Source organism: Triticum urartu, chromosome 3, assembly GCF_003073215.2.
Source record: "Triticum urartu cultivar G1812 chromosome 3, Tu2.1, whole genome shotgun sequence".
NCBI classification, from domain to species: Eukaryota; Viridiplantae; Streptophyta; class Magnoliopsida; order Poales; family Poaceae; genus Triticum; species Triticum urartu.
Genome location: NC_053024.1, coordinates 279,824,371 through 279,851,253, shown reverse-complemented (window position 1 = coordinate 279,851,253; position 26,883 = coordinate 279,824,371).

The following is a 26,883-nucleotide window of genomic DNA, read 5'->3' as shown; positions in this document are numbered from 1 at the left end:
CTCGCAAGCACAATATCATTGGCACAAAGTGGATCTACCGCAACAAGCAAGATGAAAACGGCCTTGTGGTGAGGAATAAGGCACGGCTTGTAGCTCAAGGCTACACACAGGTTGAAGGAATTGATTTCGATGAAACTTTTGCACTTGTTGCTAGACTTGAGGCTATTCGCATATTACTTGTTTATGCTAACCATCATGATATCACTTTATATCAAATGGATGTGAAAAGTGCATTCCTCAATGGTAAGCTTGAGGAAGAAGTATATGTTGCTCAACCCCTAGGTTTTGAAGATCCAAAGAATCCTGACAAAGTCTTCAGACTCAACAAGGCCCTCTATGGCCTCAAGCAGGCCCCACGGGCGTGGTATGATACCTTGAAGGAATTCCTCATGAAGAAAGGCTTCAAACCCGGTTCACTCGACCCTACTCTTTTCACTAAATCTTATGATGGTGAATTGTTTGTGTGCCAGATATATGTTGATGATATTATCTTTGGTTGTACTGACCAACGTTATAGTGATGAATTTGCCTATATGATGAGTGAAGAATATCAAATGTCTATGATGAGAGAGTTGAAATTCTTCTTAGGTCTTCAAATTCGTCAACAATGCAATGGCATATTCATATCTCAGGAGAAATACCTCAAGGATGTACTACGGAAATTCGGCATGCAAGATTGTAAAGGCATCAAAATTCCTATGCCCACACATGGCCATCTGTGCACTGATGAAAATGGTATTGACTTCGAACATAAGGTATACCGCTCCATGATTGGCTCTTTATTGTACATATGTGCATCTAGGCCAGACATAATGCTTAGTGTTTGCATGTGTGTCCGATTTCAAGCTACACCGAAGGAATCACACCATAAGGCTGTGAAGCATATTCTTCGATATCTAGCTCACACACCAACACTTGGATTATGGTACCCCAAGGGCTCGCTTTTGATCTCATTGGATATTCTGACTGTGACTATGCTGGTGATCGTGTGGACCGCAAGTCAACATCTGGTACATGTCATTTCCTCGGACGATCCTTGGTCTGTTGGTCCTCGAAGAAACAGAACTGTGTATCACTATCTACTGCCGAAGCCGAGTACATTGCCGCTGGTTCTTGCTGTGCTCAATTGCGATGGATGAAGCAAACTCTCAAGGACTACGGCGTCAACATGAAGAATGTGCCTGTCTTCTGTGACAATGAGAGTGCCATCAAGATTGCTCACAGCCCAGTTCAGCACTCGAAGACAAAGCACATTCAGATTCGTCATCATTTTCTTCGTGATCATGTGTTGAAGGGCGACATTTCTATTGAGCATGTGAAGACTGAGAACATCTAGCCGATATCTTCACAAAGCCCTTGGATGAGAAGAGATTTAGCAAGTTGCAGTGTGAACTAAATATCCTAGAATCTTTGAATGTTCTTTGAAAAGGACACTCATCCTAACACTTATGCAAAATTGATGACTTAGATGTGCAACACATGAAGAAGCGTTTTTCTTCAATCAATGAAGAATAACACTCTTAGTGTGAAGAAATTAACGAAGAATTTGATTCTCAGAACCCTACAATAATTGTACGCGGTGTGTGAAATCATCATTCTTATACGGTGGGTCACGCCACCACCAAAAGTTGAAATTCCTCAATTGATCATATTCTTCAACTTTGCACTGTCTTCACTGTTTCCGTCGTTTTTCTTCATTGGCTATATATATATATATATATAAGTTTATGTCCTCTACAACATTCACTTATTGCTAATTCTTCAAGTTGGTTTTTCTGCTAAGTGAATGTGATCGGACCCTTCCCCTCTATGCTATACTCAACCCAATCTGTTCACAAATTCTTCATGTGCGCTCTATTAGAAACTCATTCAAAATCTTCACTGTGTCCTTGTCAGCTGAAGAAATTGTGAACGGAACTTTAAAACCTATCTTATCTAAATTTTTGGCTTTGCCGCTCAAACCGTTCCACATCCCACGATACACTTATCCATTCACCCACGATCGCACACGATCTCCACCTCTCAGTACGTGGGTGACACATGTCAAGCGAATGAGAAGGGTCAGGGGCACGTTCGTCCAATTTCTTTGGGCGAACAGTTTTTCACCGTGGCTATAAATACCCCTCCTTCCCTTCCTCACTTGTTTTACTCCGCTCGACATCTCTCCAGCTCGAGCTTCTCAAACCCTAGCGCCGCCGCTACTTCATCGTCGCCGTGAGGAAGATCTTCACTGCCTCGACCTCGTCGCCGACGTACTCGTGCCGACCACGGAAATCTTCACTCCGCCGCCGTCGTAGCCGTCTTCCTCCGCCAATTTAGGGTGTGGAAGATCTACACAGACGAACTTCACCTCTCCACTTCACTGTTCGTCGTGTTCTTCGTTTAGGGCAATTAAAAGTTACTTTTACTGCCCTCGTTGATTCGAATAATTATCTTCAAAATCTTCAAAGGTGTTTTTCTTCATATCTTCACACACTAAACACCTCACAAGTCATCTGTTCTTGATTCATTTCTCTAAGCATCATTTTTCTTCAAGATTCCTCAATTGTGTGGATCTTCGATCTATACAACTCTGGAACCTAAGACAAAGAACACTTAGTGAAATTCTTCCAGACTCATCTGGTCAAATTCCTCAAACTTGTTCTTTTTTGAAAAAACTTCTGAGAATGCATATGACCTCTCCAAATTCCTCGCAACTATACTCTGTTCATAGGTACTCATGTCAGCTGCTGAATCACTAGGTTCTCATCAACTTAGCTCATTTGCAGCGTTCCTTGAAGAAAAGTTGCATACTTCTTCAGAGAATTCGATTGTCCAAATTCCTCAACTGAAGAAAATGGCTGACGGTAAGAAGCCACAAAAAGAAGGAAAGAGGCCTGAAGTCAATACAGCGTTTGAGATCCCTGATGAAATATATGTTGGGTACTGCACACCTACTGAGGAAACCAAGAATGAGCGCAAGGTGCGCATTCAGAAGATAGAGAGGAGATGGGCTAGAGAGTGGAGGGGGTACAGATATGTCACTCCCAAGTACATGAAGAAATTCGCACTCAATCCTCCATGCCCAAGACCTCCATTGGCACCTGGCCAAATAGCTGATCCCACCAGCCTCAAGCACGGTGAGGACTATCCTGACGAATGGGCCAAACGCCAAGCCAAGTTGGCTAAGCAAGCCAGAGAAGCAGTGAGGAAATTCAATGAAGACTCTGCTGCTGCTGCTGCCTCTGCCGAGGCCTCTTCTGTCAAGCCGAAGAAGGCTATGTCAAAGAAGCCTGCGCGCAAGCCAAGTGCTTCACCAACAATGCCCTCAAGGCCAAGCTCATCAACAATGCCCTCATGGCCAGAATCCTCAAAGCCCTCACGGCCAATTCCTCATGCTGCTCCTCCTCCCTCAAAATCCTCAGCTCCTCCAAAGTCCTCAGTTGTTCCAACAAAGTCCTTAGCACCTGTGCATCTTGCCTCGTGTCAAAGGATTGCAGGCATGTCCATTGCCTCAGGTGTCTCAGCTAGTTCCTCAGCTGCACCAACATCCTCAACGGGACCCTCTCTACTAAATACGAAGGCCACTGCTGGACGAGGTCCTCGCCCTATTCCTTAGAAGAAGCAAGTCGCCTTCCAAGAGCCGTCTGATGAAGACGAAGCTGATGATGATGAACTTGCAGAAATCATCAGAGATAGGCAAGTCAAGGATGCTAGAGCCAAGGGAATAGATGTGCCACTGCTTTTGGATCCCAAGTTGATCCTCGAATACCTTGATGTTTAGCACAAGGACCCCAACACTCCCATGCCTGATTTCAAGCTGACTCCTGGCCAACGTCACATGCTGACTCACTTCATACAAGAAGAGAAATGGAAATTTGAACAGGGGAGGAGAGTGAAGAAAGCGCAGTACAAGAAAGAGCGCTTTCTGAAGCAAAACGTTCTGAAGCTTTCACCTGAAGAACTTGTTGCTCTCCAATCAGAAATCAAGAAACTAAGTGATGAATTTGATCGCTATTATGCTGACTGGCTGGGAGCCAAAGTCAGATTTGTAAAGACAACAGAACAGTTCACCTCCAATGTTGCAGCCCCAACGCAACAGGAAATTCCTCAGGCTGAAGCATCTGCTAAGCCTACTAAAGAAAATGCCAGCACCGCTGATGAGAATCAGGCTGCTGAAGAAAACGTGAGTTCCAGGGCTGATGACTGCATTCCAGCCGCTGAAGAAATTGTCAGGGCACCCACTAGTGGTGCGCCTGAAGAAAATGAAGAAAATCAACCAGATTCCTCTGCTCCTCCTGCGCCTACACCAACTCCAATCCTTCCATCTGCATCAGATGTGAAGAAGACCAAGGCTGCGGAGCGTGCAGCAGTGAAGAAAAGGAAAGCATCAGCTGCTTCAGATTCTTCATCTCCGAAGAAGATGAAGCCTATGACAAGTTCATTTGCTAATCCCATTGATGTTGTTACCATCTCAACCAGGCCATCAAAGGACCTTGTTCCTTTTGGTGAAGAATATGAGATCCCTAGCGGATCTGATGAAGAAAATCATTCTGCTGCTTCGTCAGAGTAGATTGATAAAGAAATTGAAGTGGATACGATCCTTTCAACACCTGTCATCTCCTCGCCCATGCCTCAGTTCACAGCTGAAGACGCTGGCGTTGAAGAAATGGAAGATGAAGATGTGGACGTTGGCTGCTCCACACCAGTAATAAGTGATGAATTCTGGGAAAGTCATCATCCAAACTCTCCAATGTTCACACCGTTGCAGCAAATACCTCAGTCGCCTGCACAAACTGTTCAAATGGGCTCTAAAGAAACTCACCCCACTTCATCTGTACATGAGGAAATTCCAGCCACTAGCGCTGAAGAAACTGCTGCTGCTGAACATATGAAGACACAGACTGCCACTGAAGAGGAACCAGAAATTCCTCAGCCTGAAGAACCTGAGATTGCGATTCCTGAGGTCGTGATGCAACTCACTGACACTCCTCTGCCCAAGCCAAAGGATCCATTCTCACGCAAGCAAAGGTTCAAGGCTGATGATTTCTTCGGCAAGCATGTATTCTTCGAAGACTACAACCCTTATAACTCTGCTCGCATTAGGAAGAGGCATTTCTGGACTGCTAGTCAAGCCAATTTCTATTCCTCAGTGATGTTCAACAAAGAGAAAATCTTCTACCATGAGCATATTCCTCGCGTGGATATGGAATCTCTGCCGTGCTTCGCACCAGTCCTCAGTGTTCTTCATGACACTGGACTGTTAAACTTTTGTTCTGACATCTGAGATTGGAATGAAGAACTGATTCCTTAATTCTATGCAACGCTGCACATCACAGGAGATTCTGAAGATGTGAATTCATGGGTGCTGGACTGGATGTCTGAAAACACTCACTACACTGCACCGGCTTCTGAATTGCTTTGTGCCTTACCACTCAGTCCTCCCCTTGAAGAAGCTCGTTGCATCTACAGTGAACCTAAGCTTACAAATCACTACATGCAGGTGCTGATGAAACCTTTGAAGTCAGGTCAGGCACCAAGAACCAAATTCCTCGCGAAGGAATTGCTTTATGTGCCCAGAACTGTCTATCGTATTCTTACGAGGACAATGAGTCCTATCAAAGGCCACGACTCATCTGATGAGGAAATTGTTGGCATCATGAAGAATCTGGTATTCAACATCGTTCATGGCATTCCTGTCAATTATCACGATTTCTTCATGAGGACTCTGGCAAATGTTGCACTATCTCCATTTGAGCTGAAGCCTTATGCACCTTGGATTATGAGATTCCTCAGGACAAGGTCTTCACTCAACTACAAAGCTGATTTTCAGAATCACCTCAGCTACTTGCCCCCAATTGAAGTCCTCAAGCAGACCTATTCCTCAGTTGATGGAAAGGGCAAGGAACCAGCTGTTATAGATGAAGGCATTCGTCCATTGGATGGTCAATTTCGCAAAGCTGCCTCTTATTCCACCAATGATGACTCTGCCAATGCACCCAAGTCTACTCCTCAAGCCACTGCTCCTCGTGTGATGACTGATCGTGAGCTTCTGCTTAGTCTTCACCAGAAGGTGGATCGAAATCATAAATGGGTTAAGCGTCAGTTTGGTTCATTTCTTCACAACATGACTGCTACACACAATGCAGTGAAAAAAAACAATTACTACCTCCATCAAGTCTTCGGTTGCACCTGGGCAATCCTGTCACATCTGTATGGTGAAGACGATCTGAAGAAAATGGGTCTCAAGGAAGATTTTGACTGGTTTGCACCTCCACCGAAGAAATTCAAGAAGGTCAAGGTTCCTTCTCTCGTGGCCAACTCATATTCTTCATCGCGCGACACTGATGAAAATGAAGACTTGGACGACACTGTGGCAGGCCCTACTACAACAAACGACCCCCAACAATGCTGGTGCTCCTTCTTCAACTTGATATTCTTCAGGGGCGTTAGTCCACATATCCGATCCTTTTGGTCATTTGATGACAAAGGGGGAGAATTTTGAGTTAGTCTTCAAGCGGGTCTTTCTATATGGGCGTTTTTTTCAAGTTACAACTCTCGTTCTTCTGAGACTTTATTGGATCGAGTTGTAAACTTAAACCCGATGGTGCTCTGATACTCTTGATACATTTTTCCGCATGCTTATTCCTCGTTGATATTATTGCACACATGTTGAATTACATCAGTCACCATATTTCATCATGCATTTCAAATTCTTCACTGTTATATGTCAAATGCGTGTATGAATTACAAGATATATGGGGAGATCTCCATGATTCAACTCTTCAAGTGTGCATTGCTTCAAAATCAAATTCCTCACTATGCACATCTTCAAGGGGAGTTCTTCTATATCTTGCAATCAAATTCCTCAATATCAGTATTTACACTTCATATGTTTATCCCAGTTGAAAACTTAACCTATATTGTCATCAATCACCAAAAAGGGGGAGATTGTAAGTGCATCTAGTGCCCCTTATTGATGTTGGTGTATTGAAGACTTATAGGTTAAGGGACTAATGCGTTTGTGAGTGTACACAGGTCTATAACTCTATGAGGAGTTTGATATTTACAGAGAAAGTCGACCCCTAAAAATGAAGTTCTTCGACTGAAGACTTTGGATTTCTGAAGACTTTCTGAAGACTTTGAAAGTGAAGAAATTGGTGTGACCTTGAAGACTTGGTATTCATTTGAGGAACATGAAGCATGAAGACTTTTGTTTTCGTAGTTTCATTTTCTCATTCTTGAGTCATAGGAAACACCGTACTGTTAAAGGGGGTCGAGGAAATACTAAGGAAAAATTTCCATGTGATGCTCAACTCAAAATGCTACACCTACCAATCCCTTCGAGTGAAGCCATTGGAAATCTCATACAGTCCAGTCATATTCTTCAGTGATAGAGACGAAGTTCTTCTGGTCTCTGAGGAATCTGTTCTGACTGAGGAGTTAGGAATTCGCCAGTGCGGATTGCTTATACAGTGAGGAACATGATAGCCTTGAGGATTTTGCTACTCAAAATTCTGACCGTTGTTGTGCTATGCGCCAGCTGTCCCAAAATATCTATCCACCTAACGGTCATATCATTGAAGGGCATTTATGTCTTATCATGTCGGGCTGCTCCCTAGGCTATAAATAGCCACCCCCTACAACCAGTAGCTGGTTGGCTGCTCCAAGAGAAACTAACACTTGTCATTTGAGAGCAACCCATCCTCCGAGGACTTTGAGCGAAAATCATCGAGTGAGGAAAAACCCAAACCCAAACACCTACAAACCCCAAGTGATTGAGTATCACTGAAGAGATTGATCCTGCGTGGATCCGATGCTTGTTACCTTTGAAGATTGTGCTTCTTCCAGACGGTTAGGCGTCATGGTCTAGAGCATCCAAGAGAAACTGTGGATCACCGAGTGACCAAGTTTGTGAAGGTTTGGAAGTCGCCTGAGGACTTACCACGAGTGATTGGGCGAGGTCTGTGTGACCTTAGCTCAAGGAGAATACGGTGAGGACTTGGTGTCCTGAGCTGTGTGCTCAGGACCGGGTGTCCGGGATTGTGTGTCCTCGAGTTTAAATACTTAGCCGCTCCAACCAGACGTACAACTGAGACAGCAGTTGGAACTGGTCTACCAAATCATTGTCTTCACCAAGCTTACTGGTTCTATTCCCTCAACTCTTTCATTCCTCATAACCGTGTTGTGTGCTTGTTCATATCTGTGTTTGAAGACTTTGACTGAAGACTTTCTCAATTTCCTCAGTTCAATTTCTTCGGTCTGTTTGTCTTCATCCTGTGTTATCCTGTGCTTACGCTTCCTGTACTCTGTGCCTATCTTCATTTCATCATGATGACTATGCTTGTATTCTGTTATGTTTACTTTTGAGTACTCATTCCGCTGCTAGTAGTTCTTCGCTAAGGAATTTCCTCACCGGCAAATTCCTCAGTGAAGAATTTCATAAAAATCGCCTATTCACCCCCCCTCTAGTCGATATAACGCACTTTCACGGGAGAATGTTGGAGGAGCATTGACAAGGCCCAAAGACATGACAGTGTATTCATATGAACCATAGCTTGTTCTGAATGCTGTCTTGGGGATATCTTGTTCACGAATGCGAATCTGATGATAGCCCATACGGTGGTCAAGCTCGGAGAATACTTGAGCTCCTTTGAGTTGTTCGAAAAGCTCATTGATGTTGGGAAGTGGGTACTTGTTCTTTATGGTCTTCTTGTTCAATGGACGATAGTCGACACAAAGTCGGTCCGTTCCATCCTTCTTCTTGACAAAAAGAACACCACAACCCCATGGAGAAGAACTTGGTCGGATGAGACCCATACGCTCTTGAATATTGAGTTGCGTCTTCAGCTCCTTCAACTCTTTAGGTCCAAGCTTGTAAGGACGTTTGCAAACAGGTTCCGTGCCAGGCTCAAGATCGATGACGAATTCAACTGGCCAGTGAGGAGGCATTCCTGGAAGCTCTTCTGGAAAGACGTCTTGATATTCACAAACGACTGGAATCTGAGAGATGGCATCCAACTCGCCCTTCTCATTGAGAGAAAACAGTCGAATGGTATCGTCACGAGCGGCAAAGACAATCACATCCTTAGACGAGTGTGTCAATTGAATCTGCCTGGCAGCACAATCAAGCTGAGCCTTGTGCTTAGAAAGCCAATCCATTCCAAGAATAAGATCAATATCCGAGTTACCAAGGACCACTGGAGAGGACAGAAATTTATAGTTTCCAAACTGAACAGAGACATCAGGAGAAACCAAACTAGAAGTCATAAGCTTTCCGGGAGAAACAACTTGCATGACTTTGGGCAAAACCTCTGTGTCAACATTGTGCTTCGATGCAAAAGGGAATGACAAGAAAGAATGCGATGCACCAGTATCAAAAAGAACTCTTGCAGGAATATCTTTAACAGGAAGGTTACCCATGATCACTTCTGACGAGTCCTCTGCCTGAGCTGCGTTCATCATGTTGACCTTTGCAAACTTGGGATTATGCTTGACCATTGCATTGCTGGCAGATCTCACAGGAGGAGGAGGAAGACGCCTTTGGTTGAAGCATTTGTTTGCATAGTGACCCTTCTGCTGACACTTGTTGCACTTAACCTCTGAAAGCGGACGGTGATACGGAGCACTTGATCTTGGAGCATGAGACGAAGTCTTGTTCTGAAAGCCGGGGTTGGGGGGGGGGGAAGATCCATTGCCACCTTTGCTCTTCTGCTGATAAGGCTGACGGAACGGAGGAGGAGGAGGCAACCAATACTTTTGCTACTTAGCTACCACTTGAGTTGAGGAAGAAGGAGTTGCATCCCTGACTCTCTTCTTGGAAGCATCACACTTGAGTTGAGCAGCTTCTTGCTTCAGCGCCATGTTGTAGAATTCATCATACTTCTTCGGCTCAAAAAGCACAAGAGCTAGTTGCAGATCTTCTCTGAGGCCACCTCTGAACTGATAAATCATGCTCTTCTCGTCAGGGACGTCTTGCTTAGCGAAACGAGCGAGCTTCTGGAACATGATGTTGTACTGGTAAACTAACAAGCTGCCTTGCTTCAGATTGCGGAACTCATCACGCTTGCTCTCAACAACACTCCAATCCTCTAATCCTGTGTCCCGATGTTTCGATGAGATGGTGGCTATTGTTTTCTGGGGGAGTCGACCTTGACGATCCGACTACGAACGTGCGAGACGTCGCGCCTTAGCAATCGCTAAACCATCTTCCGAGGGTTATTGACCACGCCGGAGCACGATCAACCTGACCACGAGGGTCTGTTTCCTGCAAGCAAATGAAGAACAAGCAAGAAACTGAGATTGCAATCGGGATATTGCGAATATAAGATGAAAGCTTTATTGATCAAGGTGGGGTTCTGTGACTCCTTGGTCTGGTCGTTGAACACAAACGAAGTACGCGAAGTTGCAGCTATGGCGAACTTTTAATCTAAACAAAACCCAAAGCCTAAACGATGCCCTAAGGGCTGTATATATGGAGGAGAGAGGGGGAATTTCGTGGCCCTTGGTGGAGGGGTCCGAAACCAACCCTAACTCTTGTTTCCCCACACATACGGACTCTAAAAACAGCCTATACTTAAGTACTTCGAAAATACATGGGCCTGGCCCAATAATAAGGTGACGCGGCACCTAAAATAGCCTCTGGACAAAACTTATGAAGTGGCATCTTGTATATTTTGTCCCATGCTTCATGCACTTATGATGGACTGATACGTTGTCCTAGAACTCTCTCGGAGATCAAGAAGTGCCAGAAGAGCACTCTTCCTGAGATAGGGCCTCGGCCACGGCGAACGGGGCTCGCCATTGAGGCTAGGGCCCAAGAGCTTCTGGCGGAGGCAAACAGGAAGTCTAAGCAGAGGGAGAGGGAGTTGGAGGAGAGGACGGCTAGTCTGTTGGAGGCGGAGAGGAACCGGAATGACGCGTCTCACTGGGCCCTATACGAGCTCCTCGTGGTGAGTTTCTCCTACATATTAGCTAAATCATGCATGTAATGTTTGTTTCATTACTAACTAATATGACTGACTCGTGAAAAAAATGTGCAGTCCGTGTGCGAGAAAAATGGTTAGACCCCTCTGCTGATGGCCCAAATTAGTATAGGGGACACTTTGAGTTTCATTTGAATGGTCATTAGTTACTAGTATTCACATTTTAGTTGCATCATGCTAACGAGACATTGCAAATGATCTTTGGTGCAGCATGCCACCCAACAAGCATCGACCTATCCTTCTCCGTCTCGCACTGGTGCAACCCCGACCCCGTCCGGTCCTTCTCCGTCTGGCACTGGCGCAAACCCGACCGGTCCTTCACCTCCTTGATGACGGTAAGTTTTCCCAAGTATTTTGCTTACGAAATGCATAAAGACCTAGCCTTAGCTTTATTTCCTCCAAAATGCTTACCATAATGACCTAGACTTAGCTTATCTTCCTCCAAAATGACATAATTAGCTTACTTAGCTCCAAAATGATCTATACTTAGCTTTGTTTCCTCCAAAATGACCTAATTTAGCTCTAATATGCTAAGTTAACTCTAATATTCTTAGTTACCTAGGTTTGCTCAATAATGACATACACTTAGCTTACTTTTGTAAAAAATGGCGTAATTAGCTTACTTAGGTTTGAAATGGCATAACAGTCTTGGTAACCTCATATATGTCATATAGTTAGCTTATTTTCCTCGAAAATGACATAATAAGCCTAATTAGCTCCAAAATGATCAATTTTACCTAAGGTAGCTCCAAAATGACGTCAGTTAGCTCTAAGTTATCTCTAAAATGCTAAATTAGCTCTAATATGCTTAGTTACCTAGGTTAGCTCAATAAAGAACTATAATTAGCTTACTTATGTCAAAAATTGGCATAATATGCTTAGTTAACTCAAAAATGACATAATTAGCTAGGTTAGATCCAAAATGACCAAGTTTACCTAGGTTAGCTCCAATATGATCCATTTTACCTAGGTTAGCTCCAAAATGACCTATTGACCTAGCTTAGCTCTAAAATGACCTACACACTTAGCATTTTTACCTAGATTAGCTAAAAATGGCATTTTTACCTACCTTAGTTAGAAGAAGAAGAAGAAGATAAATAAGAGGAGAGAAGAAAAACAAAGAGAAGATAAATTCTTCTTCTTCCTCCTCTTCTTCTAGCTAGTCGTCTTCTTCTTCTTCCAACTTTCATCTTTCCCAATTTGTAGATTTGCTTTTGATGAGGAAGCTTGCATTGATGGAGTGACTCTTCTCCTTGTGCTTCCTTTTAGTTTATGGAAACTTGTTGGAAACTTGTTTTGGATATGTATGTATGGATATGTTGTTGGAAACCATTATATATGTTGGATATGTTATTCGAAACTTGTATGTTGGATATGTTGAGTGGAAACTTATTGTTTGTATGCTTGTTGAAATTATTTTCAAATGTGTATATATATATATGTGTGAAATTCTGTCAAATTGAATGAATTAAAGAAAAAATAGGGGCTATACAGGCATTTTGCCATCAGGCAGCAGACGGCAAAGCTGCCATGTGGCAACTACCTGTGCAACCTGGGGTGCACCGGGCTAGCCTATTTGGCGGCTTTGTCGTGTGCTAGCAGACGGCAAAGACCTTTGCATCTTTGTCGTCTACCAGCAGACGACATAGCATGCCATGTGGCAGCTACCTGGCCTAGCCTATATGGGCACTTTGCCGTCTGTTGGCAGATGGGAAAGATGCAAAGGTCTTTGCCTTCTGCCAGCAGACGGCAAAGAATGTCGTTAACCCCTTAACGGAGCTAAGCTGCCACATGTGCCGTCCGGGCTCTTTGCCATCTACCAACCAACAGCAAAGGCCTTTGCGTCTTTGCCATCTACCAACAGACGACAAAGAGTCCTTTGCCGTAGCTTATTCAGCCAAACCTGTCATCGTCTACTGGCTAACGGCAAAGGCCTTTGTCGTTCGCCAGGCATGCCTTTGCCGTCAGCCATGGAGGACAACAAAGTGCCGAATTCCTGTAGTGATTCATTACTCGCCCAACAGATCAGTTCCGCTAAGGAAGATTTTGAGCCACCATGTGTTAAAATGCCTTGAGCGAGATAATGATGTCTCTATTGCTGAATGTTCTACTACTGCTGATGTTGCAATATCTTACACTGTCGATGAGGAAACTAACCCCTCTTTTGAGGATACCACTACTATTGCTGAAGAGAATGCCAGGTTGAAGACATTGCTTGAAACAGGCATGTATGAAAGCCTCAATGGGCATCACACACTATGTGATGTCCTCAAGAAATAGATTCTGAACCGAAACCCTAGGAAAGAGGGTGTTGGGTTCGAGAGGAAAATGAATGCTGATGGTTCTTACTGGAAGCCTGAGCAGTACCCCAAAATTTCAAAGGTTGCTGTGAAGAGCCCTTCAGTGGACCCATGCACCTTATCTGGCTTCACTTGTTGTCGGGGATATACCCCGCGGTATGACCCGGCTGGAATGTTAAACCAGCTGGGACTTGGTAAACCGGCAGATGGTAAACCGGCGGAGAGTTAAGACAGAGAGTTAAGACAGATGGCTAAGACAGACGGTAAACCGGCTGGTGTTAAACCGGCAGACAATGTTAAACCGGCAGACAATGTTAAACCGGCAGAACCATGTTAAACCGGCGGACCAATGTTAAACCGGCAGACGTTAAGAAGCCCAGGAAGGGAAGTCAAAATAGTTTAAGTTAAAGTCCAAGTTGGACTCCACATGTAACCCGCTCCTTCAACATATATAAGGAGGGGCAGGGTACCCCAAGAGGGACAAGTTCCACAAGTTGGACAAGTTAGGTTTAGACAATAGCTCTCGAGATAGAGCACTTTTGTAACCGTGATCATCATCATCAATATCAATGAAGCAGGATGTAGGCTTTTACCTCCACCGTGAGGGGCCGAACCTGGGTAAAACATCGCGTCTCTCGTCCCGCTCAACCCCTCTCAAGCTACCACATAGATGCGTTGGCCTCGCGACTAAGTCCTGACACCTAGGACATCTGCCGTGACAATTCCATGACACTTGTGCTAATCCCATTATCATTGATGAATCTTTTGATGCCAATTATAAGCAATTTAAGAATCAAAAGTGGTGAAGTGTTTGTCAGGTTCATTGGTACTAACTGCAGGAACGAGCCACATTTGAAGAAGATCTAGGTGCCCAAAAGTTGTCTTGAGAAGCTTCCCATGAATGTCATCATGACACCACCTGGGAAGAAGACAAACCCCAGATCAAAGGCTTCATATGGCCCAAAGGCTTCATGCAGACAGAGCACCTCACAAGGTCACCCTTACGCCAATGTTTTGCAGGGAAACCATACTCAGACTTATGAATATGAGTGTGCTTATTCAAACCACTATGTTCATGAAACAAAGAACTTTTCTGCTTATTCTTATGAGTATTATTCACCTCCTGCAAGGCTATTTGCTAGGGCTCCAAAGCCAAAGTTCTCAGAAACTGCACTGAGACTCATTGCTTCTAAGCCACCCCTGAAGATGTGGATGGTTAAGAAGAATTAAGTTTCTGTTACAGGGAAAGGTCTCCAGCCGAAAATCAAAGTCTTCTGATTCTAATGCTAGGGACCTAAAAACATCTTGTGGGATGCAAGATAAAATGCCAGAATGGTCTTACCATTTATTTCATCCCAGGCTTTCTTGGTAAGCATCCTATCTTACTTAACAAGAATCTCAACTTCGATAATATGCTTGTTCATTACATGTTTGTGCTTCACTATACTCTTGGTGAAGCCTATCCCGCTAACTGCACTGTAGGGTACGACTCCGAAATCTACTGAGTGGATCATGGATAGTGGATGCACTAACCACATGACTGGTGATCAATGTCTTCTCATGGATTCAACCCTACGACCATCTACTAAAAGTCACATCATGTTCGCTGACACTAGTAAAACCAAGGTATTGGTCCTAGGTAGAGTTGCAATCTCAAAGGATCAGCACATGGATAAAGTGATGCTTGTTGTATCCCTTGGATTCAACTTAATGTCTATCTCAATGCATTGTGATCTGAACATGATTGTGATATTTGGAAAATATCATTGCCTTGTGCTTATGGAATCTGACAAATATCTAGTCTTCGAAGGGTATCGAAGAGACGATCTGTATATGGTAGATTTCTCCGAAGGACCAGAGCTTACCGTATGTCTTCTAGCAAAAGCTTCAGAGTGTTGACTCTGGCATCGAAGGCTAGGGCATGCAGGCATGAGGAACTTGCACACTCTCATGAAGAAGAAGCATATCATTGCCATTGAGGGCGTCAAGTTTAAGAAGGATCATCTATGTGGTCCTTGTGAAGCTAGGAACATGATAAGGGAGAAGCATCCCTCGAAGACAATCATGACTACATCACGCCCCTTCTAGCTGCTTCACATGGACTTATTTGTCCCTACTCATTACTCCACCCTTACTACCACTACATGTCTTTATGGCTTCGTTATTGTTGATGATTATTCAAGATACACATGGGTGCACATAATTCTCTACAAGACTGAAGTGCAGGATGTCTTCAGACGTTTCACCAATCGTGCCATGACCAAGTATGGCATCACGATCAAGCACATCAGAACTGACAACGGCACAGAATTCAAGAACGCCGGCCTCAACAATTATATTGATACATTAAGCATCACACATGATTTCTCTGCTCCTTACACACCTCAACAAAATGGCATCATGGAGCGCAAGAATAGAACCCTCATTGAGATGGCACGCACAATGCTTGATGAGTACAAGACTCCAAGGAAGTTCTGGCCTAAAGCCATTGATACTACTTGCCACATCGTCAACAGAGTTTATCTTCATAAGTTCTTCAAGAAGACATCCTATGAACTTCTGACTGGTAAGAAGCCAAATGTCAGCTACTTCAAGGTCTTTGGTGCTAGGTGCTGGATCAAGGATCCTCATCACACTTCAAAATTTGCACCGAAAGCACATGAAGGTTTTATGCTTGATTACAGAAAGGATTCGCTCACCTACAGAGTCTTCAACCTCTTTCACTATAAAGTGGTTGAAACTATGGACTTGCGGTTCGATGAGACTAATGGCTCGCAAAGAGAGCACCTGCCAAATGTGCTAGATGAAGCTTCACCAAGTGAATCTATCAAGCTAATGGGTATTGGAGAAATCATACCCACTGAGGAACAGACTGAAGAGGAAATCATCTTTTCTGCACCTAATCAGCATGAAGACAATGCTCAGCCTAAATCCAATGCTGAAGATGAAGACACTGACCAGCGAGAGCAAAGTCTTAGTCCTGCCCATCCTCGGGTTGGTAATGAAGTCTAGATTGAGAAGATAATTGATAGTATCAATGCACCTGGTCCACTCACTTGTTCAAGCGCAACACAGCTAGCAAACTTCCATGGGCACTTTGCATTTGTCTCTATATCTAAACCCAAGAAATTGATGAAGCCTTCATCAAACCTGAATGGATTCAAGCTATGCAAGAACAACTTCAATATTTTGAGCTGAATAATGTATGTGAGCTAGTAAAGCGTCCTGATCCTCGCAAGCACAATATCATCAGCACCAAGTGGATCTATCGCAACAAACAAGATGAGCACGGTCAAGTTGTCAGAAACAAGGCTCGTCTCATTGCCCAAGGTTACACGCAAGTGGAAGGGATTGACTTCGGCGAAACCATTGCTCTTGTGGCAAGGCTTGAAGCCATTAACATACTGCTAGCCTATGCCAACCACAATAACATTCTTTTGTACTAAATGGATGTAAAGAGTGCCTTCCTTAATGGCAAAATTGAAGAAGAAGTGTATGTTGCACAACCACCTGGTTTTGAAGACCCAAAGCATCCTGATATGGTGTTCAAGCTGAACAAGGCACTGTATGGCCTCAAACAAGAACCTCGTGCTTGGTACGACACGCTCAAAGACTTCCTGAAGAGAAAAGGCTTCAAATGTGACGCCATCGATTTAATCATACACTAGTCATACACGCAAATGTGTACGATCAAGATTAAGGACTCACGGGAAGATATCAAAACACAACTCTAGACACGAATAAAATAATACGAGCTTTATATTACAAGCCAGGGGCCTCAAGGTACATTAGCTCGAAAACACATGAGTCAGTAGAAGCAACAATATCTGAGTACAGACATAAGTTAAACAAGTCACCATAAGATGGTAGTACAAACTGGGATACATATCGAAAGAGGCGTAGGCCTCCTGTCAGGGATCCTCCTAAACTACTCCTGGTCAATGGCGGCGGCCTGCATGTAGTAGTAGGCACCTCTGGTGTAGTAGCAGTCGTCATCGACGGTGGCGTCTGGCTCCTGGGCTCCAGCATATGATTGCGACAACCAAGGGGAAAGGAAAGGGGGAAAATAGGGAGTAAAGTGTAACACCCACAATGCGGCTATATCTCCCACGTGTCGGGGCACGACTTAGAGGCATAGCCGCATGGTAGTTTAGTCGCAAGTGCGGTAGTCTTCACACAATCCTATGTACTGAATAAGAAAGGGATAAAGAGTTGGCTTACAATCGCCACTTCACACAAATAACAAGTTAAACATACATCATCCAGAATACAATCAAGGTCCGTCTAAAGAACCAAAATAAGAGAAGACAACCCCAAAAGCTAGATCCCCGATCGTCCCAACTAGGCTCCACTACTGATCAACCGGAAAAGACACAAAACAACGATCAAGATCTTCATCGAGCTCCCACTTGAACTCGGTTCCGTCACCTGCACTGGTATCATCGGCACCTGCAACTGTTTGGAAGTATCTGTGAGTCACGAGGACTCAGCAATCTCACACTCATGAGATCAAGACTATTTAAGCTTATGGGTAGGAGAAGGTAGTGAGGTGGAGCTGAAGCAAGCACTAAACATATATGGTGGCTAACATACGCAAATAAGAGAGAGAAGATAAGCAACGCAACGGTAGAGAAGCTAGAAGTGATCAAGAAGTGATCCTGAAACTACTTATGTTCAAGCATAACACAAGAACCATGTTCACTTCCTGGACTCCGCTAAAAAGAGACCATCACGGATACACACGGGGTTGATGCATTTTAATTAAGTTAAGTGTCAAGTTCTCTACAAACGGGCATTAACAAATTCCCATCTGCCACATAACCGCGGGTATGGCTCTCGAAAGTTTTCTACCTTGTAGGGGTGTCCCAACTTAGCCCATCACAAGCTCTCACAGTCAACGAAGGCTATTCCTTCTCCCGGGAAGACCCGATCAGGCTCGGAATCCCCGTTACAAGACTTTTCGACAATGGTAAAACACGACCAGCAAAGCCGCCTGAATGTGCCGACAAATCCCGATAGGAGCTGCACATATCTCGTTCTCAGGGCACACCGGATTGTCCAAACTTCCTGTAGGCCATCCCATGGTTTCCCCTAGTGGCCACCGACGGTTGACAGGTTGGACCAACACTAAGAGGAGCACTGGCCCGGGGGGTTAAAATAAAGATGACCCTCGGGCTCCGGAAACCCAAGGGAAAAAGGCTTAGGTTGTTAGGCAAATGTAAAACCAAGGTTGGGCATTGCTGGAAGAGTTTTATTCAAAGCGAACTATCAAGGAGTTCCCATAATACCCAACCGTGTAAGGAACGCAAAATCTAGGAATATAACACCGGTACGACAGAAACTAGGGCGGAAAGAGTGGAACAAAACACCAGGCATAAGGCCGAGCCTTCCACCCTTTACCAAGTATATAGATGCATTAAATTAAATAAGAGATATTGTGATATCCCAACATAACCATGTTCCGACATGGAAGAAACTTCAACTTCACCTGCAACTAGCAATGCTATAAGAGGGGCTGAGCAAAGCGGTAACATAGCCAAACAACAGTTTGCTAGGAAGGTGGGTTAGAGGCTTGACATGGCAATATGGGAGGCCTTATAAACAAGTGGTAGGTAGCGCGACATAGCGATAGAGCGAACAACTATCAAGCAAAGATAGAAGTGATTTCAAGGGTATGGTCATCTTGCCTAAGATCCCGCAAGGAAGAAGAACGAGTCCATGAAGAAGACAAACAGACGTAGTCGAATGGATCCTCAAAACTCCGGAACGAAACCGAAGCTAACGAGAGAAGCAACCCGGAAAGAAGCAAGCAACATAGTAAACACCCAACACATAAACATGGCATGATGCACAACCAAGTATGATGCATTTCCGGTTTAAAGAGCCATGGCATGGCAAAGTGCACAACCAAAACTACAAAAAAAAATGGAGCTCAATATGCAACGAGTTGCATATTGACGAAACACCACATCAATTATTTAGTTTGCTCTCGTTTATGTACCCAACAATATTAAATGTTATTAAACATGGCAAGAGATGAAACATAAGTAAGCTACACAGTTGGGCATTCTAAATGAGGCCGGAAACAACAACAATAATTCCGGAAAAAATTCCCATGTGCATTAGCAATTTGATGCAACAACAATTTTAAACATTTTAAATGCTATTATCATGATGTGAATGACATGTGCAAGTTTAATGCATTTTTTGTTAAAAGTTGACATGAGCATATTATTAAGCATTTGTCACCATCATGGAAAGAAAGGGTGCCACGGCGACGATAACGAAAACGGTGCCACGACAATGTTCCGGTTCCGGTAACTCGATTGAGATGCCGGTGAAAAAGAACAAGTGTGTGGAACATGCAAGAGTGACAGAGAGTGATCCCGGATACCGGGTTCTCACGGGTCGACGACGGTGCCAATCGAGGGACACAACTAACGTGCACGGGACGATACAACATCCAAACATGCATCTCATACAACACATGCATTCGTTCACGGGCGGTCGTCGGCTCGACGGTTATACCTTCAGAACGTGCATTCGGGATGGTTCGGGTTCGACGGAAGAGGTAGACGTGTCGAAGAGGAAGTAGTTGTACTCGCGATCTTCGGGAACGGTAGTCGGAAGTAGTGGTACACGTCTCGGAGAGGGACTTGACGAATCCAACGTCTTCGGGGGTCGTTGTTGAACTTGTCGAATCCCACGGCGAGGGTAGTGGACGTCATGGAAGTAGTCGTTCACGAACGTACTCGAACTTGACGAATTCAAACTCTTCGAGGGTCGTCGTGGTGCTCGTTCATGTAGTAGTCGACGTGTCTTCGGCGAGAGTCTTCGGCAGAGGTACTTGATGTTCCGGTGTGGTAATCGTCCGGGTGGTCCTGCCGTCTTGACTACAGCAGGTCGTGTAGTCGATCTTAGCGTCAATAGCAAGGCGGGAGGATGCCAGTGGAGTAGGGTCGGCCTAGGCGTGAAGCAGCGGCAGGAGCAGGGAGGCCGGAAGGAGCGGTCGTCGTTGCTCGTCGATGTCTGTGAGGAGGCACAGAGAGGCGCAGCCTGCTCGGGCTCCAAGCACCTGGGCAGCGTCCTCCGGCGAGGATGGCGAGGCCGATACGAGGCCGAGGACAGGAAGGCCGGAGGGTGGCGCTCGGGGAGGCACGGTGCAGGTAGTCGGCGAGGGCGACGGAGAGGTCCGGCTTGCCGGGCCGGCATACGGCAGGGCAAGGGACGGCATGAAGCGAGGGCTCGAGCGCTTGCGGTACAGGAGAGAAAGGGAGGCAGGCACCGATGTGGGGCCTTGCTGGTGGCCGGCCGGCGAGGGTGGAGTTGGTCGGCGAGGGGGGTTGCGTGGGATCGGGAGGAAGGCGTCGAGGGGGCTCGCGACAGAAGAGAAGGATGAGGGGATCGGGTCAAAGCCCTGGCGGCACAAGCGAGGGAGAGAGGATTGAGTGATGGGAGGAGGAGGAGGGACCGAGCGAGGGTGCGGCTAGGGTTAACAGTGTCGGCTGGGCCTGCGGGTATGGGTGAGCTGTTGGTTGGGCCTCGCCTGAGCCCGGTTCGGCTGGGCTCCCTCTCTCTACTCTGTTCTCATAACCATTAAGAGAAAAGAAATTAGATAGAAGAAAAAATAGAAAGAGAGGGTTAGGGATGGAATTTGGGCATGGGGGTTATTTTGCCGGAAAAAATGAAGTGGCAAGATTGCAAGAATTCAATTCAAATTCATTTGAATTTAATTCAAATGGATTTGAATAGGAATGGGGTTTTTGAGAAGTCCAAAATGTTGGGAATTTTGGTGGAGATTGGAAAAGTGATGAAAGAATTTATGGACAACGTTTGAGGTCAATATGTGAGATAACAAAGGCCTGGGGAATTACTTGCAAGTGTGTTTTGGTGATTCCAAATTAATGGAATATTTATAATAGCTCCCTAAATATTAGGAGGATATGTTATAAAGAGCAGTCACTCTTCTCTTGATTTCAATGGATCGAAGATCCAAACAATTTATTTAGTTGAGATGCAAAAGATTTATGACATGATGGCATGATGACATGATGCAATGCAAAAATAAATAGAGCAAGCAAAAATGAAACACACGGCGAAACCCGGAAAACATGGAAGGCATCTGAAGCTCCGGTGTTGGTGCGTTACAATACACCACCACTACAAGAGGATCTCGTCCCGAGATCTAAAGATGGCACCGGAGAGAAAACGGAAGAGGAAGAGAAGAGGTAAAACTAAGTTGCTTCTATGATAAACGACTGAAACCAACCGACCTTGAGAGGTCGAAAACTTGAAAGAGGAACACAACATAGTTGCACGAAATTGAGAGCACTCAGGGAGAAAAGAGAAACAAGGAACATCTTGTGAACCTATGAGGTTGCAAAGCTATTGAATGACGGAACAATGTACAAGAGGGAATTGAAAACACTCTAGTTGAAACGAGATAAACAAGAAACAAGGAAGAACAAATTCAGACAACACTCCCATTAGAAAAGAAGAACATGGGATACGACGAGAACCAAGAGGTTAAGTGACAAGATAGATATTGAAACCACTCCGGTTAAAACAAGATAGAGAAGGAATAAGAATGATTTAATTTGGGCAGCACTCCAACTGTAAATGGAAGGAATTGAACATGATCTTGACAAACAAGATGATGAGTCGAAGAGAGCAACATCACAATGCCTCCGGAACAAAACAATAAAAGATAGAACATTGGAATAATAGAATGGAGAAGAAAATGCCAGTTTCTGCCACAATTGAGCTTGGAAAGCACCCTTCCAAGAATGTTATAGTGGAGTTGTAGGGCAACCAACAATGAAAACAACAAGCTTGTAGTGGGCTTATGGAGAACATCTCAAAACTATGAGGTGAAATTCTGCCACTAACGGAAACAATAGATTGGATTGATATGAACAAGGAGACGAGAAACTTATTTCACTAGGGGATAAATGAAGAACTTGGGTCATTTATGAGCACCATTAATAGCAAAATCCTTAGGGAAAGCTTTAGGTGAAATATAACCCAAGATAATTCCAATGAAGAGATTGATTGGTTGAAAAGATGTCTTGAGCGAAGAGAAAATGATGGGTTTAAAATATGTCATTCCAGACAACTTGTGAATCATGAAACACAAAGAGAAATTATCAAGAATGACATAATACCACCTCAAAAGATAAGTGAGAAGGGATTGAAATTTGGTATGCAAGATGAAGAATACTTGAGGTCCTCTGAAAAGAATCTCGATGAACACTTCGTGAAGGAATTAAATCCTTGATGAACCATCATGTAGAGCCTCGATGAAGAACTCCGGTAATAAAATGATGATCAAGCGAATGGGGGAGTTGAAAAGAACTCCGGGAGAAGCCTTGCAAAGATTAGATGAAGCTTTGAAATGATATAATTGAAATAACTTGGAGCTCCATAAAAGAAAGATGAACAACTCTGAAAGAAGAAATTAGATCCCTTGGATGAAACAATAATAAGAATTATGTTATGTGTATCCTTCACCAATTTAAATTGATGACAAGCAACGGATTTGGCATACTACTTAATCTCATTGAACGGATTAAGATAGATATGGCGCAAACTTGGGAAGGTCTTCAACGAACCACCGGTAGGATTGAAACAACGAATAAATTGATGTGACAACGTATGAAGAGAAATCTTGGTGGGACCACCGTAAGGGTTGAAAACGAACAAAGAAAAGATAGTGAAACACCGGGAAAAAATACAAAATGAACGAAGATACTTGAGAGAATTTAGATGCAAGTGAACGAAGAGATCCCGAGCTGATTAGAGAATACTTGATGATGCACCGGTATAATTTGGAGAACGAGAGCTGAAGGCTGGAATGAATAATTCTGAGATGATGGACTCCGGAGAATCAAACTTAAAGACTCGTGAATTGCTCCGGATGGGTGAAAGGAATTCTCATGGTCAAAAAAAATTATGAGAGGATGGCATCAAGCTTGAACTACACATCTTCAAGAGAATGGACAAGATTTAAGAGAAAATCTTCTTTGGTCTTCAGATGTTGAGAATGACGATGAGAAACACCACCATGATTATTGAGGCACTCCGGAACAATGATGGATAGGAAGGTTGAACCAATGATGAAAGAATTTGAAAGATCTTGGAGAAACACATTTGACCGATGACAAACAATTCTTACGTCAAACTTTGAAATGAATTTGAGAGTTACACCGGCAAAATAGAAGAGTCAGGGCCCACTCAAAAGATACACCATTGAACAATTTAAAAGAGAGATTGCACCAGTTGAATTAAATGACTTGAATGAGATAACAACCTCGAGATAGCTTAAACGAATTAGCAATGGAAACGCGAATCTTCTGAGATATCTTCAGCACTCCGGAACAAATGAATAGCGAGAGGTGAATAAATAAGAGAGTCTTCGATAAGAACTTCCAACATGGAAAGCATGTGAACAAATGAAAATGATATGATCAACACTGAAAGCTTGATTTGAATCCACAAGAGAAGATAAAAGAATGAAGAATAATAAACTCTAAGATTCCTTAGTATCTTCCTAAGAATCACCGGATAAAAAAGTTGACGGAAAAGAATGGAGAGACTTCCCATCAATAAAAGGGTACTTGAATAAGAAATCTGAGTCCTTGAAGATAAAGGGTGGGAGGGTGGGAAAACAAAGGCAACTTGGGCAGATGGAATGGATGCCATTGAGAAACCTTATAATTGATCTAGCGGAAGGGAAAATGATAGCATCATCTTGAAGAGAAAAGCACTGGTTGGAATGAATTGACATGACAATCTCGATGATCAAGAAGGATTAGTACTCCCATCGAAATATGAGAACACCGCTTAGGGAAGGTATGGAATCAACACTTGACATTGATGCAACTCGAATACCACAAACCAAAACAAGACAAAGGATTGGTTTAGGAAATAAGCCGGAAACAAACATATGATAGATCCCATATCGTATGTCTGTTGGAAAGATATCCTACGAGATACTTGAATTCCCACTTATAAACACTCGAAACTTTCTGGTTATGCAATCAGGTGTTGGGGATACATGGGAAGCATAATATCTCACCCAAACTAACAATACCTACATCCAGTTGTATCCATCCTTCAACACATAACCAAGAAACCTTCAGAAATTGTGTACCTCAACCTTCGAAAAGCATCCATTATATGAGTTATGGCAATACTCCTGAACTCCCTCCCCAGTACTGGGTGGTGTCGAGGTTATCTCACCAACAACTGCATAAAAGAGATTTTTCGATGTTGGCGAAACTCAGGTATTCCAGAACTGCAACAATAAAATTGTGATGACAACACATCGGAGCTCAACTCCCCGGGACACTGCCACAACCCCTAAATGTCAGGAGGCACCAAGAACAATGTTCTCTTCACAAGACTATCGGAACGATTCCAAGATACCCGCGTGATCCTAATTTTTTAGTGAAATTTGAGGAGTGGAGAGTCAAAACTTCTACGTTAGGAGGCCTCACCAAAGCGACGAAGGGACTTAGGAGTAAAAAGAATCCTACTCTCCGATATATGTAATCCTAAGACTCAAAACATTTTGTTCTAGACTCAATAATGTCAGCGATTCGATCAAGCAGGGGGCTCCTAAGTCAGGGATGGCTCTGATTACCAACTTGTAACACCCACAATGCGGTTATATCTCCCATGTGTGGGGGCATGACTTAGAGGCATAGCCGCCTGGTAGTTTAGTAGCAAGTGGGGTAATCTTCACACAATCCCATGTACTGAATAAGAAAGGGATAAAGAGTTGGCTTACAATCGCCACATCACACAAATAACAAGTTAAACATACATCATCTAGAATACAATCAAGGTCCGTCTACGGAACCAAAATAAGAGAAGACAACCCCAAAAGCTAGATCCCCGGTCGTCCCAACTGGGCTCCACTACTGATCAATCGGAAAAGACAAAAAACAACACTCAAGATCTTCATCGAGCTCCCACTTGAACTCGGTTGCGTCACCTACATTGGTATCATCGGCACCTACAACTGTTTGAAGTATCTGTGAGTCACGAGGACTCAGCAATCTCACACCCGCGAGATCAAGACTATTTAAGCTCATGGGTAGGAGAAGGTAGTGAGGTGGAGCTGCCACAAGCACTAAGCATATATGGTGGCTAACATACGCAAATAAGAGCGAGAAGAGAAGCAACGCAACAGTCGAGAAGCTAGAAGTGATCCTGAAACTACTTACGTTCAAGCATAACACAAGAACCGTGTTCACTTCTCGGACTCCGCCGAAAAGAGACCATCATGGCCACACACGCGGTTGATGCATTTTAATTAAGTTAAGTGTCAAGTTCTCTTCTACCAGACATTAACAAATTCCCATCTACCACATAACCGCGGGCACGACTCTCAAAAATTTTATACCCTGCAGGGGTGTCCCAACTTAGCCCATCAGAAGCTCTCACGGTCAATGAAGGATATTCCTTCTCCTAGAAAGACCCGATCAGGCTCGGAATCCCGGTTACAAGACTTTTCGACAATGGTAAAACACGACTAGCAAAGCCGCCTGAATGTGCCGACAAATCCCGATAGGAGCTGCACATATCTCGTTCTCAGGGCATACCGGATTGTCCAAACTTCCGGTAGGCCAGCCTAGAGTTTCCCCTGGTGGCCACCGGCGGTTAACATGTTGGACCAACACTCAGACGGGCACTGGCCCGGGGGGGTTAAAATAAAGATGACCCTCGGGCTCCGGAAACCAAAGGGAAAAAGGCTTAGGTTGTTAGGCAAATGTAAAACCAAGGTTGGGCCTTGCTGGAGGAGTTTTATTCAAAGCGAACTATCAAGGGTTCCCATAACACCCAACCGCGTAAGGAACGCAAAATCAATGAACATAACACCGGTATGACGGAAACTAGGGCGGCAAGAGTGGAACAAAACACCAGGCATAAGGCCAAGCCTTCCACCCTTTACCAAGTATATAGATGCATTAAATTAAATAAGAGATATTGTGATATCCCAACATAACCATGTTCCAACATGGAACAAACTTCAACTTCACCTGCAACTAACAACGCTATAAGAGGGGCCAAGCAAAGCGGTAACATAGCCAAACAACGGTTTCCTAGGAAGGTGGGTTAGAGGCTTGACATGGCAATATGGGAGGCTTAATAAACAAGTGGTAGGTAGCGCGACATAGCGATAGAGCGAAAAACTACCAAGCAAAGATAGAAGTGATTTCAAGAGTATGGTCATCTTGCCTGAGATCCCGCAAGGAAGAAGAACGAGTCCATGAAGAAGATAAACAGATGTAGTTGAACGGATCCTCACAACTCCGGAACAAAACCGAAGCTAACGAGAGAAGCAACCCGGAAAGAAGCAATCAACATATTAAACACCCAACACATAAACATGGCATGATGCACAACCAAGTATGATGCATGTCCGGTTTAAAGAGGCTTGGCATGGCAAAGTGCACAACCAAAACTACAAATTAAATAGAGCTCAATATGCAACGAGTTCCATATTGACGAAACACCACATCAATTATTTAGTTCGCTCTCATTTATGTACCCAACAATAATAAATGTTGTTAAACATGGCAAGAGATGAAACATAAGTAAGCTAAGCAGTT